The 13014-nt window shown below is 39.7% G+C and overlaps 1 pseudogene; it reads left to right on the top strand.

Annotated features, from left to right (window-relative positions):
* Positions 1-230: 230 nt before the first annotated feature.
* LOC113244902 (ribosome biogenesis protein NSA2 homolog) lies at positions 231-987 on the top strand (annotated as a pseudogene).
* Positions 988-13014: the final 12027 nt, after the last annotated feature.

The raw sequence follows: 13014 nt of genomic DNA on the forward strand, positions 1-13014 counted from the left end.
GCCTGTTGTGGGGCTCGATCCCATGACGCTGGGATCACGCCCTGAGCCGAAGGCAGACGCTTAACCGCTGTGCCACCCAGGCGCCCCCGCATGTCTGTGATTTTTTAAAGAGAGTAAGCAGAAATGTCAATCTGAAACCAGAAGATCCTGCCCTTTTCTGTTGCAGGTGGGCTGGAGTCAGCTCCTGGGTCTCTGCTTCACATCCTGTCCTGTACCTGGTGGCCATCCCCATGCCACAAAATGAATATATTGAATTACACCATAAATGCTATGGGTAGTGTTTGGATTACCATGGGGAAAAGGTAAAGAAAGAAGGTCAGAGAGGCTCATGAATGTTCAAGGAAGGCCAAAAAGATGGTCAAAAAGCTAAGCTCTGCCATAAACAGCATGATGCTGAGAAAACACAAATGAAAAAGGTGATCAAGATGCATGAAGAGAGAAACCCCCAACAAAAGAATGATGAAAAGACTCCACAAGGAGCAGGACCTGGATATCTGCTGAAGAGAGAGGGACGGCCCACGCTGAAGTGCTTTCCAATATGATTAACAAAAATGAAAAGAGATAGCCGGAAAATGGGAAGTCCCTTTGCCAAGAGCTCATGCCCGGGAGAAACACAAGTGTTCAAGAGAAAGAAGAAAGCATGGAAGAGCATGGTTACTACTTCGGCTTTACTGGAAATGGCTCAACTCAAAAACAAGCTACATATGAAAGATTCATTAGCCCAATGGGACTTACATTTCAAAAAGGCTCACAACGCATCCTGAACTGGAAGCCACCATTTCCCTGCCAATACTTAGTGTCAAGAAGAATCCCTCATTCCCACTACGTACAGCTTTGGGTGTTATTACTAACGGTCCGGCCATCGACGTAAATGTGAGTGAGTTGGGTGTTGTGACACGAAGAGGCAAGGTTACTTGGGGAAAATATGCCTGGGTCACCAACAGTCCTGAAAATGATGGATGCATAAATGCAGTCTTACTGCTTTGACAGCAGCTTCATACAAGTAACTCCATAGGATTATTGAAGACTGTACACGAATCAGGAAAACCATCATTACCGTGACGTTTCTGAATACTACCAACCAGTTTTACATGGCTGCAATCGTTGAGATAATTATTTATTCTATTGTTTAAAAAAAATCAAAATAGGGGCGCCTGGGTGGCGCAGTCGTTAAAGCGTCTGCCTTCGGCTCAGGGCGTGATCCTGGCGATCCGGGATCGAGTCCCACATCAGGCTCTTCCGCTGTGAGCCTGCTTCTTCCTCTCCCACTCCCCCTGCTGTGTTCCCTCTCTCGCTGGCTATCTCTCTGTCACATAAATAAATAAAATCTTTAAAAAAAAAAATCAAAATAGACAAATTTGACAAAACCCAAAAACCAGGAGAACCTCATCCTTCTTTGCCCCTTCCAGTTCCACTGCTTAATTCACATCCTCATTGATTCTCACCTATACCTTTTTTTTTTAAAGATTTTATTTATTTATTTGACAGAGAGAGAGACAGCCAGCGAGAGAGGGAACACAAGCAGGGGGAGCGGGAGAGGAAGAAGCAGGCTCATAGCAGAGGAGCCTGATGTGGGGCTCGATCCCAGAACGCCGGGATCACGCCCTGAGCCGAAGGCAGATGCTTAACCGCTGTGCCACCCAGGCGCCCCTCACCTATACCTTTTAAATATCCTCTAGCTGCTTTCCTGGTCTCCAATTTCTTTCCCTTCTAAGTCATCCTTCTACAGATAATCTGATCTGATCTCATCCCTCCCCAACTCAAGAATGCTCTATGGCTACTCAAAACAAACAGAACTGTGTCCTTCCCAGTTTGGTTTCAACCATCCTTTCCACTCTTTCATCTACCCCTAGACTCATAAACTCTATTTTCCAACAAGCATCTGTTGAAAAGTTACCATACGCCAGGTCCATACTAGGCATTTGTGGATGCAAGGATGAGAATATAGTTCATGCTCTCAGAAACCTCAGAGTCACAGACAGGGAAAGGCTGTTGCCTATCCCCATATCTGTCTGTTAAAATTCTGTCCATTCAAAGTCGACCTCAAGCAATAAGCCTCCTTTATCTTCATTTTGGAATTAATCTCTTCTACCCCCAGGCTCCCCTGAGCATTTTCCCTGTCCTGCTATTAGAACACTGAATCCAGATTGCCTTGAATATGCCTGTAGATGTGTCTGTCTCCCTCACCTGAGGAACAACAGAGATCTCTGTTACATCAGGAAAGTGTTTTGCATAAAGCAGGAACTTACTAAAAATGTATTGAAAATATCAAGTTTTCCTGTTACTGAATTCAAGGAAGAAATGTTCAGTTGGCGTTTATATAAGGGACACTGAACTGCTTTATTTATTCTTTTGACATTCACACATTTATTAACCTGCTGTGGACTAGGCCCTGTGCCCTACACTGTGGTTACAGAGATGAAAAAGGCGCAGTTGTGTCCTGACGTGCCTCACAGTCCAGCGAGGAGACAGTAGTGCAAACAATTACAAAAGCCTGAGACAGGCTGTAATAGAGGTGGAGAAGGGCAGGAAGAACTTAGAGCCCTGCCTGGGAAGGGAGGGGGGGCAGGCACCAGAAAGACGGTGATATCCAGCCAAGATGTGAAGGATGGAGAGCAGTTCCCTAGAGAGAAAAGGAATGAAAAGGAAATCTAACGGATGTTATTTTCACTTTTGGATATAGTGAAGGGTTGGGGGGGGACCATAGTTCTTGTTCAAACAGATTCATCCCTTGAATAATCAAATGCTTGTGAAGGACCTACTGTGGGCCAGGTCCCATGCTGGACAGATGTTTTTAACATAAATTATCTAAAAAGTGGGTAAAAAAAAGGAGCAGCCCATTTTAATTCAAAGGGTTTTATAAAGAACTGCCATAATGTAGTCCAGATAAATGTTCTAATGATTTCTTAATTCAAAGAAAAAGCTTAGAAGAATGCGTGGAGATAATGTATCCATTACACAGTTTCTCAAGTATCTGCTGTCCCCCGCAAGCATTTGGCAAGAGCTGCATTGCAATCAATTCCTGGTTGAATTCTCTGATGAGGGTCGGAAATGCCATTATTCTGAGTTGTTGATTAAAGAGGGATTCACATGCTGTATGTACCAGATGTGCAGGGGGTGGGGCCGACGGCCTGTGCAGAATGATTAGAAGCCTGATTTGCATTCTCTCGCAGAGGCAGAGGCAATACTCTCATAGCGGCTGAGGAAGGAAGTGTGCGTGTGTGTGTGATACTGACTTCATGCCAGGCACCATGCTCGACACATTGTCTTCTTACATTTTCGCTCTAATCCTTTTGAGATAGATGTGTTATGGAGATGTCTAGTGACACAGGAAGTATTTATTTGTTTTTATCTGTTAGTATTGTGATTATTTATTTTACAATTTTAGCAGGGAAACTGCCAGCCAGTTCTCAGTATAAGTAGACACAGTCGCCTTGGGACGTAGCTTTCTGTCTATGGAATGGTTACTAGAGTAGTCTCTCTTGCTTGTATAAATGTAAGGACACACAGGCACTCCATGCCCCAGGAAAGGTTATATAACAGCACCGGTTTTGTGATTGACTCTGTTTTTCCCTCCTAATCTCTCCAAATCTGTGGAGCTTGTAGGTAGAAAGGGACTGTGAACATCCAGGAAGCTAAGGGGTAAAAGACCCTTCTTTTTGAGGTTCAACACTATTAGAACTTCTTTGAATGAATGCTCCCCTAACTTAAATGTTAGCTTCACAAGAACAGGGTTCACCTCTGTGTCCACGGGGACCTAGATAGTGGCTAGCATTAGTAGGTGCTCAATAAATACTGTTGAATGACTCTTATCTCTCAATTCTTTATCCCATACCCTTGCTCCCAAGTTTTCCAGACTAAATTTTTTTTTGAGAGAAAGAGAGGTAGGGGGAGGGGCAGAGGGAGATTGAGAATCTTCAGTAGGCTCCATGCCCAGTGCAAAGCTCGACACGGGGCTCAATCTCATGACCCTGAGATCATGACCTCAGCCAAAATCAAGAGTTGGATGCTTAACTGAATGAGCCACCCAGACACCCCCAGACTAAACTTTTACTTTTCTTTTTTTATTAACTCTTTCCACTCATATTCCTGAAATCATTTTTTTTAAAGATTTTATTTATTTATTTATTTGACAGAGAGAGAGACAGCCAGCGAGAGAGGGAACACAAGCAGGAGGAGTGGGAGAGGAAGAAGCAGGCTCCCAGCAGAGGAGCCTGATGTGGGGCTCGATCCCAGAACTCCGGGATCACGGCCTGAGCCGAAGGCAGATGCTTAATGACTGAGTCACCCAGGTGCCCCATATTCCTGAAATTATTAACTACAAATTTCAGCAGCTTCTACAATTTCTTTACACATTCACGCTCAATTAAAAACAACAAAGTCATGTCCTCAAATAGAAGAGAATGTTTGTCTTCTTTGTTATAACCAGAGAATGTGCAACCAGATTATCTAACATTTGTGCCAAGTTGTTTAAATAAATAAGCTAAAAAGAGGTGTTAGGTAATAAGAGGGTATGTTAGGCAGTTCCTACTTTTGATTTTAGTAGTAATTTTTCTTCCCTGGAATCTCTGACAAATTTCTTGTTTTGAGATGGCATTTTGTTTATAAAAAGATTTAAACCTAAGTCTTCAAATGGCTTTAGCTGAATTCCATTCAAAGTGCTTTTAAATGACTTTGTCATCATGCTTTTGATGTGTTTAGAACTCTTTATAAAACCACAAGATGACGGAATTAGAACAATTTTATTTTAGCCTGTCAATAATCTGTAAGCTATGATTTGAGAGGAAGTCAATGCCTTTTCAATTCAATTCAACAAACACATAATGAAAACCAACTGTGTGCCGGGCTACATGACATAAAAAAAAAAAAAAAGATAGAAAAATGTAAAACAAAGTCCCTGCCTTTAAGCATATAGTCTAGTAGGGAGAGACAGATGACTAAGGCAGTGGTTCTAGTGCACAGAGAAGAGATGGAACCAGGTCTGAGGGCGGATCTTTGCTAGGATGGAGGCAATGTCTATCCACTGTGGCAGGAGAGAGGGCAGAGCACGCATTTACAAATATAGATAGTTCCTATTCTTTTTTTAATATAGTTTCTCTTCTGAATTAGCAAGAGGTTCATTCCATCTTAATCTTCTTTATCTGCTTAATCCCTCTATTACTATTATGTGTAGGATCAGATTCGGGGCAATAATACTTAGGTGTAGAATAAGCTTAAAGAAGAAATGCTGGCCTTCAGTCGTGCCTTGAATATCTACTGAAGAACTGAGACGAACAATGAAGGGCAGACAATTAAACAGCCAATTATGCTACTTCCTTGATTAAAGATGTCAATGAAATTTCTTCCAGTTTTTTCTATACACTATCATAAATATTTTTAAATTGCTATAATACATGGGCTTGGCTGGGGAAAAAAATGCTGTTATGCTGTATTTTCATCTTTTGGTCAGGTAGCTGTTTTTGGAAAAGAGATCAAGGAAGAGCAACCTTCAGACCAGATATTCTAGAAATCACTACTATTCTAACAGGTGCGTCTCCTAAACTGTTATGTCAATCAAGAGATGTCTGAAAAATACCAAATTCAGGAAGGTTTTCACAGTTTCCCTGACATTGTTGTTTTTCAGATGTGTTCCAGGACACTAGCTAAGCACCTTCCCTACATTATCCCAGTTAATCTCACAACAATGCTATGAAGAAGGCTTTACTGTCTTTCCTTATTTTAAATGAAAAAAAAAATTGAGTCACAAAGCTACCAAAGTGTGAGGGCATGTGGGCAGATGTTTGTTTGTTTGTTTGTTTTATTCTTTGCTTTGTCCCCAGTGCCTAGAACAGAGACTGGAATTACACAGACGTACATAAATACTTGTTGAATGAATGAAAGGATGGATGACTAAATGGTAAAGAATTTTCTCAAGGTCACATAGACAGTTAAGGGTAGAGTCAGGACTTCAACTCAGGTCTGTTTGATTGCAAATCTCCTGTTTCTGTCTCCTATACCCTATTATCCGCAGATGGCTTGAAACTGCCTTTTCAGTCCAGACAGGGAAAAGGTCAGAGTACCCAATATTTCCAGAGACACTGATTGGCAGGCTGACCCAGTTAGTCTGGCCAAAAAGCTAGATTGGAAGTGGAGGGAGCAGTCCCTGTTTTGACGGGACCCAGAAGCAGGGATAGTGATGGCTAATTCATTCTTAGATTCCATCAAAGTTGGAATCTTTGAAGCGACATTGTGGAAGTGAAATGATGTCCTGTATGTCACGGGCTTGGTCTGTATAGTAAGAACTTAATGCACAGTTGCAGGAACTAAGGAGGTGACTATGCATTTTGTAGAACATACTAGGTGCGACTACAATTTTGAAAGCAGGTGACAGTAGAGCTGTAGACAGTAAAACCAATGCCTGACATGGTTACCTGACTCACGCAATAAACCATCATTTGAAAGACGGAATGTGCTTCCTATCCGCCTTCCTATTTTAATATAACAAGGATATTGGGAAATGCATTTTTAAAATTCTGTTCTAAGCACTTTACAAATCGAAACTCACCCCTTGGAAAAACCTTTGAGATAATAGAGATCATCATCACAGATGATTCCATAGATTTGATTTCAGTCTGTCAGTAATTGGTTAATTATGATTTGGGAGGTAATTGGAAGCACAGAAATGCTAAGTAACTTGATCCCACAGCTGGTTGGGGCAGCGTTAGGATGGAAACCCAGGCAGTCTGGCTTTGAGTCTGTGCTCTTAGCTAGTATGCGCCAGCAAAGGGAGGATACTCACTCCTGCACTGCCTGGGACCTAGAACTGGCTCTCTCTATGGCTTTAGGGTAGAGATTGTATAACAAACAGACAACAGGGTACCTCCTGATGCAGCCAGGGTGCGCTCGTGGGCTCACCTTAAGCCTTTTTGCATACCTGGAGTAACAATGCCTGTACTACCTACTGCTCAGAGTAGGTAAGAGCAGTATAGGACACTGATACATACAGAAGTCTATAGTAAACTTGATTTTATTTATTTATTTGTTTGTTTATTTATTTATTTCAAGTATAATTAACGTATAGTATTATATTAGTTCCAGGTGTGCCGCATAAAGATTCAGTAATCCTAGGTATTTCTCAGTGCTCATCAAGATAAGTGCTTTATCTGTTTCACCCAAACCTCACCCACCTCCCCTTTGGCAACCATCAGTTTGTTCTCTGTATTTAAGAGGCTGTCTTTTTGTTTGTCTCTTTTTTTGTTTGTTTCTTTTGTTTCTTAAATTCCACGTGAGTGAAATCATATGGTGCTTGTCTTTCTCTGACTGACTTATTTTACTTAGCATAATACCCTCTAGATCCATCCATGTTGTTGTAAATAGCAAGATATCATTCTCTTTTATGGCTGAGTAATATTCCATTGTGTGTGTGGGTGTGTGTATACACACTTTATATATAGAAACTTTGAAGTGCGATGCACAAGTAGAAAACTGCTTTTCATTATCTTCCTCTAACATTTTTCTTTTAGTGGTTTTAGATTACTCAGCCTGAGTATAAACTCTTTAAGGGCAGGGTCTGAATTCCTGTTTCTTTTTAAGTCTCTCTGCACTCACAGGCGATCTCCATTGCAGCGGCCCCCGGCTGAGAGCTTATGCTAAGGATATAATAGGAAAACATGTTTGTGACCCCATGGGCTTTAGCGTGAACGTCAGAACACGAGCAGTTGGGAGCATCCGGTTTGCACAGGGTGGAACGCTGCCTTCCCCGAAACCCCCTCAGATAACAAGGGCCAGGAACACCTGGTCTGCTTAGGGCTGAACGCTGCCCCAACCGAAACCTGATTGCTCCTGATGATAGACCACGGGGTATAGAAACATGTTTAAGAACAGGCTTCACTTGCTTAACGTTACATCATTTACTCCCGTGACCTTCCCCGTGAAGTACTGCTGTTCACTAGGATGTGCCACAGACCACGAGACTCCCTTCGATTACCCTTGATTGTCTTTGATTGTTTATCGCCAATAAATAGGCGAGGTTGGAGCTCTTTGGGGCGATTGCACTCTTTGCGGTTGTCCCCTGCTCCTTCGTTTCTTTCACAGCTAACCTGTCTGTGCCTCGTCCTTCTCCGAGTTGCTGCGGCACCCCATAAGTGTTGATCAACCATGCTTCACATGGCTCTTTGGGAAGAATACCTGGAGCCTCAGCTGTTTGGGGTTTGGGTTTTTTTTTAGTTTTTTTTTTTTAATTTATTTTACTTATTTTTCATTATTAACATATAATGTATTATTTGTTTCAGGGTACAGGTCTGTGATTCATCAGTCTTACACAATACACCGCGCTCACCACAGCACGTACCCTCTCCAATGTCCATCACCCAGCGACTCTGCCCCCGACCTCTTCCCCTCTAGCAACCCTTGGTTTGTTTCCTGAGATTAAGAGTCTCTTATGGTTTGTCTCCCTCTCTGGTTTCATCTTGTTTCATTTTTTTCCTCTCTTCCCCTAGGATCCTCTGCCTTGTTTCTTAAATTCCACATATCAGTGAGGTCATATGATAATTGTCTTTCCACGATTAGCATAATAACCTCTAGTTCCATCCATGTCATTGCAAATGGCAAGATTTCATTTTTTGATGGCTGTGTAATATTCCATTGTATATATATACTACATCTTCTTTATCCATTCATCTGTCGATGGACATCTGGGCTCTTTCCATTGTTTGGCTATTGTGTACATTGTTGCTATAAGCATTGGGATGCAGGTGCCCCTTTGGGATTACTACATTTGTATCTTTGGGATAAATACCCAGTAGTGCAATTGCTGAGTCATAGGGTAGCTCTATTTTCAACTTTTTGAGGAACCTCCAGACTGTTTTCCAGAGTGACTACACCAGCTTGCATTCCCACCAACAGTGTAGGAGGGTTCCCCTTTCTCCAGATCCTTGATGACATCTGTTGTTTCCTGACCTGTTAATTTTAGTCATTCTGACTGGTGTGAGGTGGTATGTCATTGTGATTTTGATTTGTATTTCCCTGATGTTGAGTGATGGTGAGCCCTTTTTCATGTGTCTGTTGGCCATTTGGAAGTCTTCTTTGCAGAAATATCTGTTCATGTCTTCTGCCCATTTCTTGATTGGATAATTTGTTCCTTGGGTGTTGAGCTTGACAAGATCTTTATAGATTTTGGATACTAGCCCTTTATCTCATATGTCACTTGCAAATATCTTCTCCCATCCTGTTGGTTGTCTCTTGGTTTTGTTGACTGTTTATTTTGCTGTGCAAAAGCTTTTCATCTTGACGAAGTCCCAATAGTTCATTTTTACCTTTGTTTCCCTTGCCTTTGGTGATGTGTCTAACAAGAAGTTGCTGCCGCCAAGGTTGAAGAGGTTGCTGCCTGTTCTCCCCAAGGATTTTGATGGATTCCTGTTTCACATTTATGTCTTTAATCCATTTTGAGTCTATTTTTGTGTATGGTGTAAGGAGGAGCCTCAGCAGTTTTGATTAATGTCCCTCCCACCTGTCTGATTTGATTATATTTAAATGAAACCCCAAGACTATACTGTCTAATAAGGTGGGAAAGAGTTAGTTGCTGTCCGTCAGCTCCCTAGAAGCATGTTCATGGGACAGGGTCTGGATATTATCTTAGTTCCTTGTTGAGGCCTTTAGAGTTTATGTCTTTGGGAGACAAATGCCTAATTAAAGCAAACAAATATATACAAAAACCAACCAGTCCCTTCACTGAAGTGCAGTCAGCTTTTGCACATAGCATCTTTCTTTTTCTTATTGAAATGATGACAAAGGCTATTTACAATCATAAGCAAACATACCTTATTACAAGCAATCCTCCATCTTCCTGCTGACATCTTCTAATTCCTTGAAAAACACATAAGTAGCTCCCAATATCAAAACCTCAAAATAAATGAAGCAAAAGTTGAGAGAATTAAAGGGAGAAGTAGACAAATACACAATCCTAGTTGGATATTTTAAAACTCATCACAAAGTAATTGATAAATCAAGTAGACAAAATAAGTAAAGATATAAAAAGCTTGATCACTAGCAACTGGACCTAATTGACATTTATAGAATGTTATACTATCTCCAAAAACCACATAATACACATCATTTTGAAATGCACATGGAATATTTAGTAATATAGACCATGTTTATTGAAAATAAATTTCAAAGGATCAAAATTATACAGAGTATGTTCTTTATCCATGGCTAAATTTAATTTAATCATGGATAATCTAGAAAAGCTCCAAATATTTAGAAATTAAGCAATAATAACCAAGGGCCAATGAAGTAATCACACGGGAAATAAGACAGTATTTCTAACAGAATGATGATAATTTCACAACATATTAAAAGCTGTAGGATGTAGGCAAAGCTGTGCATATAGGGAAATTTATTGTTTTAAATCCTTTATTAGAAAAAGAAGAAAGTCCTAAAAATCAGTGATCTAAGCTTATTTCCACCTTAACAAGCTGTAAAAAGAAGAACAAATTAAATCCAAAATAAGTAGAAGAAAATAAATAATAAAAATAAGAACAGAAATCAGTTAATTTTTTAAATGGACAAACAGCAAATAAAATCAACAGAATCAGATCTTGATTATTTGAAGGGATTAACAAAATTGATAAAATCCACCTGCACCGATTTTGAAGCTTATAAAATGTGGTTGAAATTTTATACCCTTCCCATCCAGGGCTGTCATCTGTATTCCCTTCCGTTCATCGGAGTTGGCCTTGGTGACTTTGCTTGTAAGCTGTAGAAGTTGATAGAAGTAGCACTGCTTTACTTCCAAGGTGTGTCAAAAAAATGTCAAGCAATTTCTGCCTGATTTTCTTGGGGTGACTGCTCTCAGGGAAGGTTGCTATGCTGGAGGGAACCACATGGAGGCACTTCATCAACAGTCTCAGCCCAGCTCCCAGCCAATAGCCAGCACCAACTGCCAGCCTGTGAGGAAGCCATCCTGGTTATCCAGCCCAGTGGAGTCTTAGTGACTGAAGCCCCGGTTGACAACTCAATTCAACTGCATTGAAGACTCCAAGCAAGAACTGTTCAGCTGAAGTTTTCTCAGATTTCTGACCCATAAAATCATTAGTAAATTAAAGTGGTGTTCTTAAACTGCTAATGTAGGGATAAGTTGTTATGCACAATAGTAACCCACATACTGATTAAGAACCAAAAAGAGACAATATAAATTTCCAATATCAGGAATGAAGGAGGGGACAACACTAAAGATATCACACACATTAAAAAGAAAATATAGCAACATTATGGAAACCTCCATGCCAATATATTTGGCAATTTAGATTCAGTGACTACATTTCTTGAATGATACAAATTACCAAAACTGATAAAAGACAGAAAATCTAAAGCCATATATCCAAAAGATAATGAAAAGACATTAAATTCAAATCTTCCCATAAAGGAAACTCCAATCCCAGATAGTTCAACAATAAATTCAATCAAATATTTAAGGAAGAAATAATACTAATATTTACATAAACTCAGAAAATACAGAAGCTAAATAGGTACACTTTCTAACTCACCTTAAGTGGCCAGCACAATCTTGATATCAAAGACAAAGACATTATTAAAAAACCAAACTTCAGATCATTTGTCTTTCATCAACCTTGATGTAAATATTACTTTTTCATTTAATTTTTAGATGCAAATATTAACAAAATGTTAGCAAATAATATCCAGAAATCTATAAAAAGATCACACTACCTAAGTGAGTTTATCCCAGAAATACAAAGTTGGTTCAATATTGAAACATAAATTAAGTTCAATATATAAAAACCAATTGATATAGCAGCCATTCACATATCAACTGATACAGATACCACTCACAATAGTATCAAAAGATAAACTATCTAGGAATAAGCCTAATGAAAAATGTGCAAGATGCATTCACTGAAAACTACAAAACATTGCCAAGAGAAACTGAAAAAGCCTTAAATGAGTGGAGATATATGCCATATCCATGATTGCAGGACTCAATATTAACATAGACTTTCTTTCCAAATTAATCTATAGTTGCAATGAAATACCAATCAAATGTCACAGACTTTTTTTTCCAATTTTTTCCCAGAGTTTTTAAAAGAAATGTGTTGGCTGAGTCTAAGAGTTTTATGGAAATCTGAAGGATGTCGAATGATTAAAACAGTCTTTAAAAAGTGGAGAAAAGTTGGAAGACTTACGCTACTTGATTTCAAGAACTACCGTAAAAATTTAGTAAGCAAGTTGTGTGGTGGCTGGAATAAGGATAGACAAATAGACCCAAAGGAACAGAATACAGGGTCCAAAGTAGTTCCACACAAATGGAGTCAATTGACTTTTGACCAAAGCCCAGAGTTGATTCTATGGGGAAGAAAATTATTTTCAGCAAGTAGTACCGAAACAATGATGTCTACATGGAATAAAACAAGCCTGACCCTCTGTTTCACACTTTACACAAACATAACTCGGGATGGATCATAGACCTAAATACAAAATCTAGAACCATAGAACTTCAAGAAGAAAGCATAGGAGAATACCCGTGTATTGTTCTGTACCTTGAGGAAGGCATAGATTACCGTGGACCCAAAAAGCACTAGGAGTATAAGGGGAAAAATGGTATTTCATAAATATTTTAAAAATCAATGTACTTCCTAAATATTAAAATTTCTGCTCATCAGGGAGAGCAGAATCACTACTAAGAAAATGAGTAGGCAGTCCACAGACTGGGAAAAAATATTTGCAATCCATACGTGTGACGAAGGACTTACATCCAAAATATATAAAGAATTCCTACAAATCAAGAACAAAAGATAACGATTTTTTTAAACAAGCAACAGATTTGGACACTTCACAGAAGGAGGTATATGTGTCCAATAAGCATATGAAAAAGTGCTCAACATCATGAATCATCAGAGAAATATAAATTAAAACCACAGTGAGGTACCATTTCACATCTTCCAGAATGGATAAATATCGTGAAGATTGATAACACCAACTCAAGAGGTGAAGACATGAAACGGCTAGAATTGTCATGCA

This window comes from Ursus arctos, unplaced genomic scaffold, assembly GCF_023065955.2.
Source record: "Ursus arctos isolate Adak ecotype North America unplaced genomic scaffold, UrsArc2.0 scaffold_12, whole genome shotgun sequence".
NCBI classification, from domain to species: Eukaryota; Metazoa; Chordata; class Mammalia; order Carnivora; family Ursidae; genus Ursus; species Ursus arctos.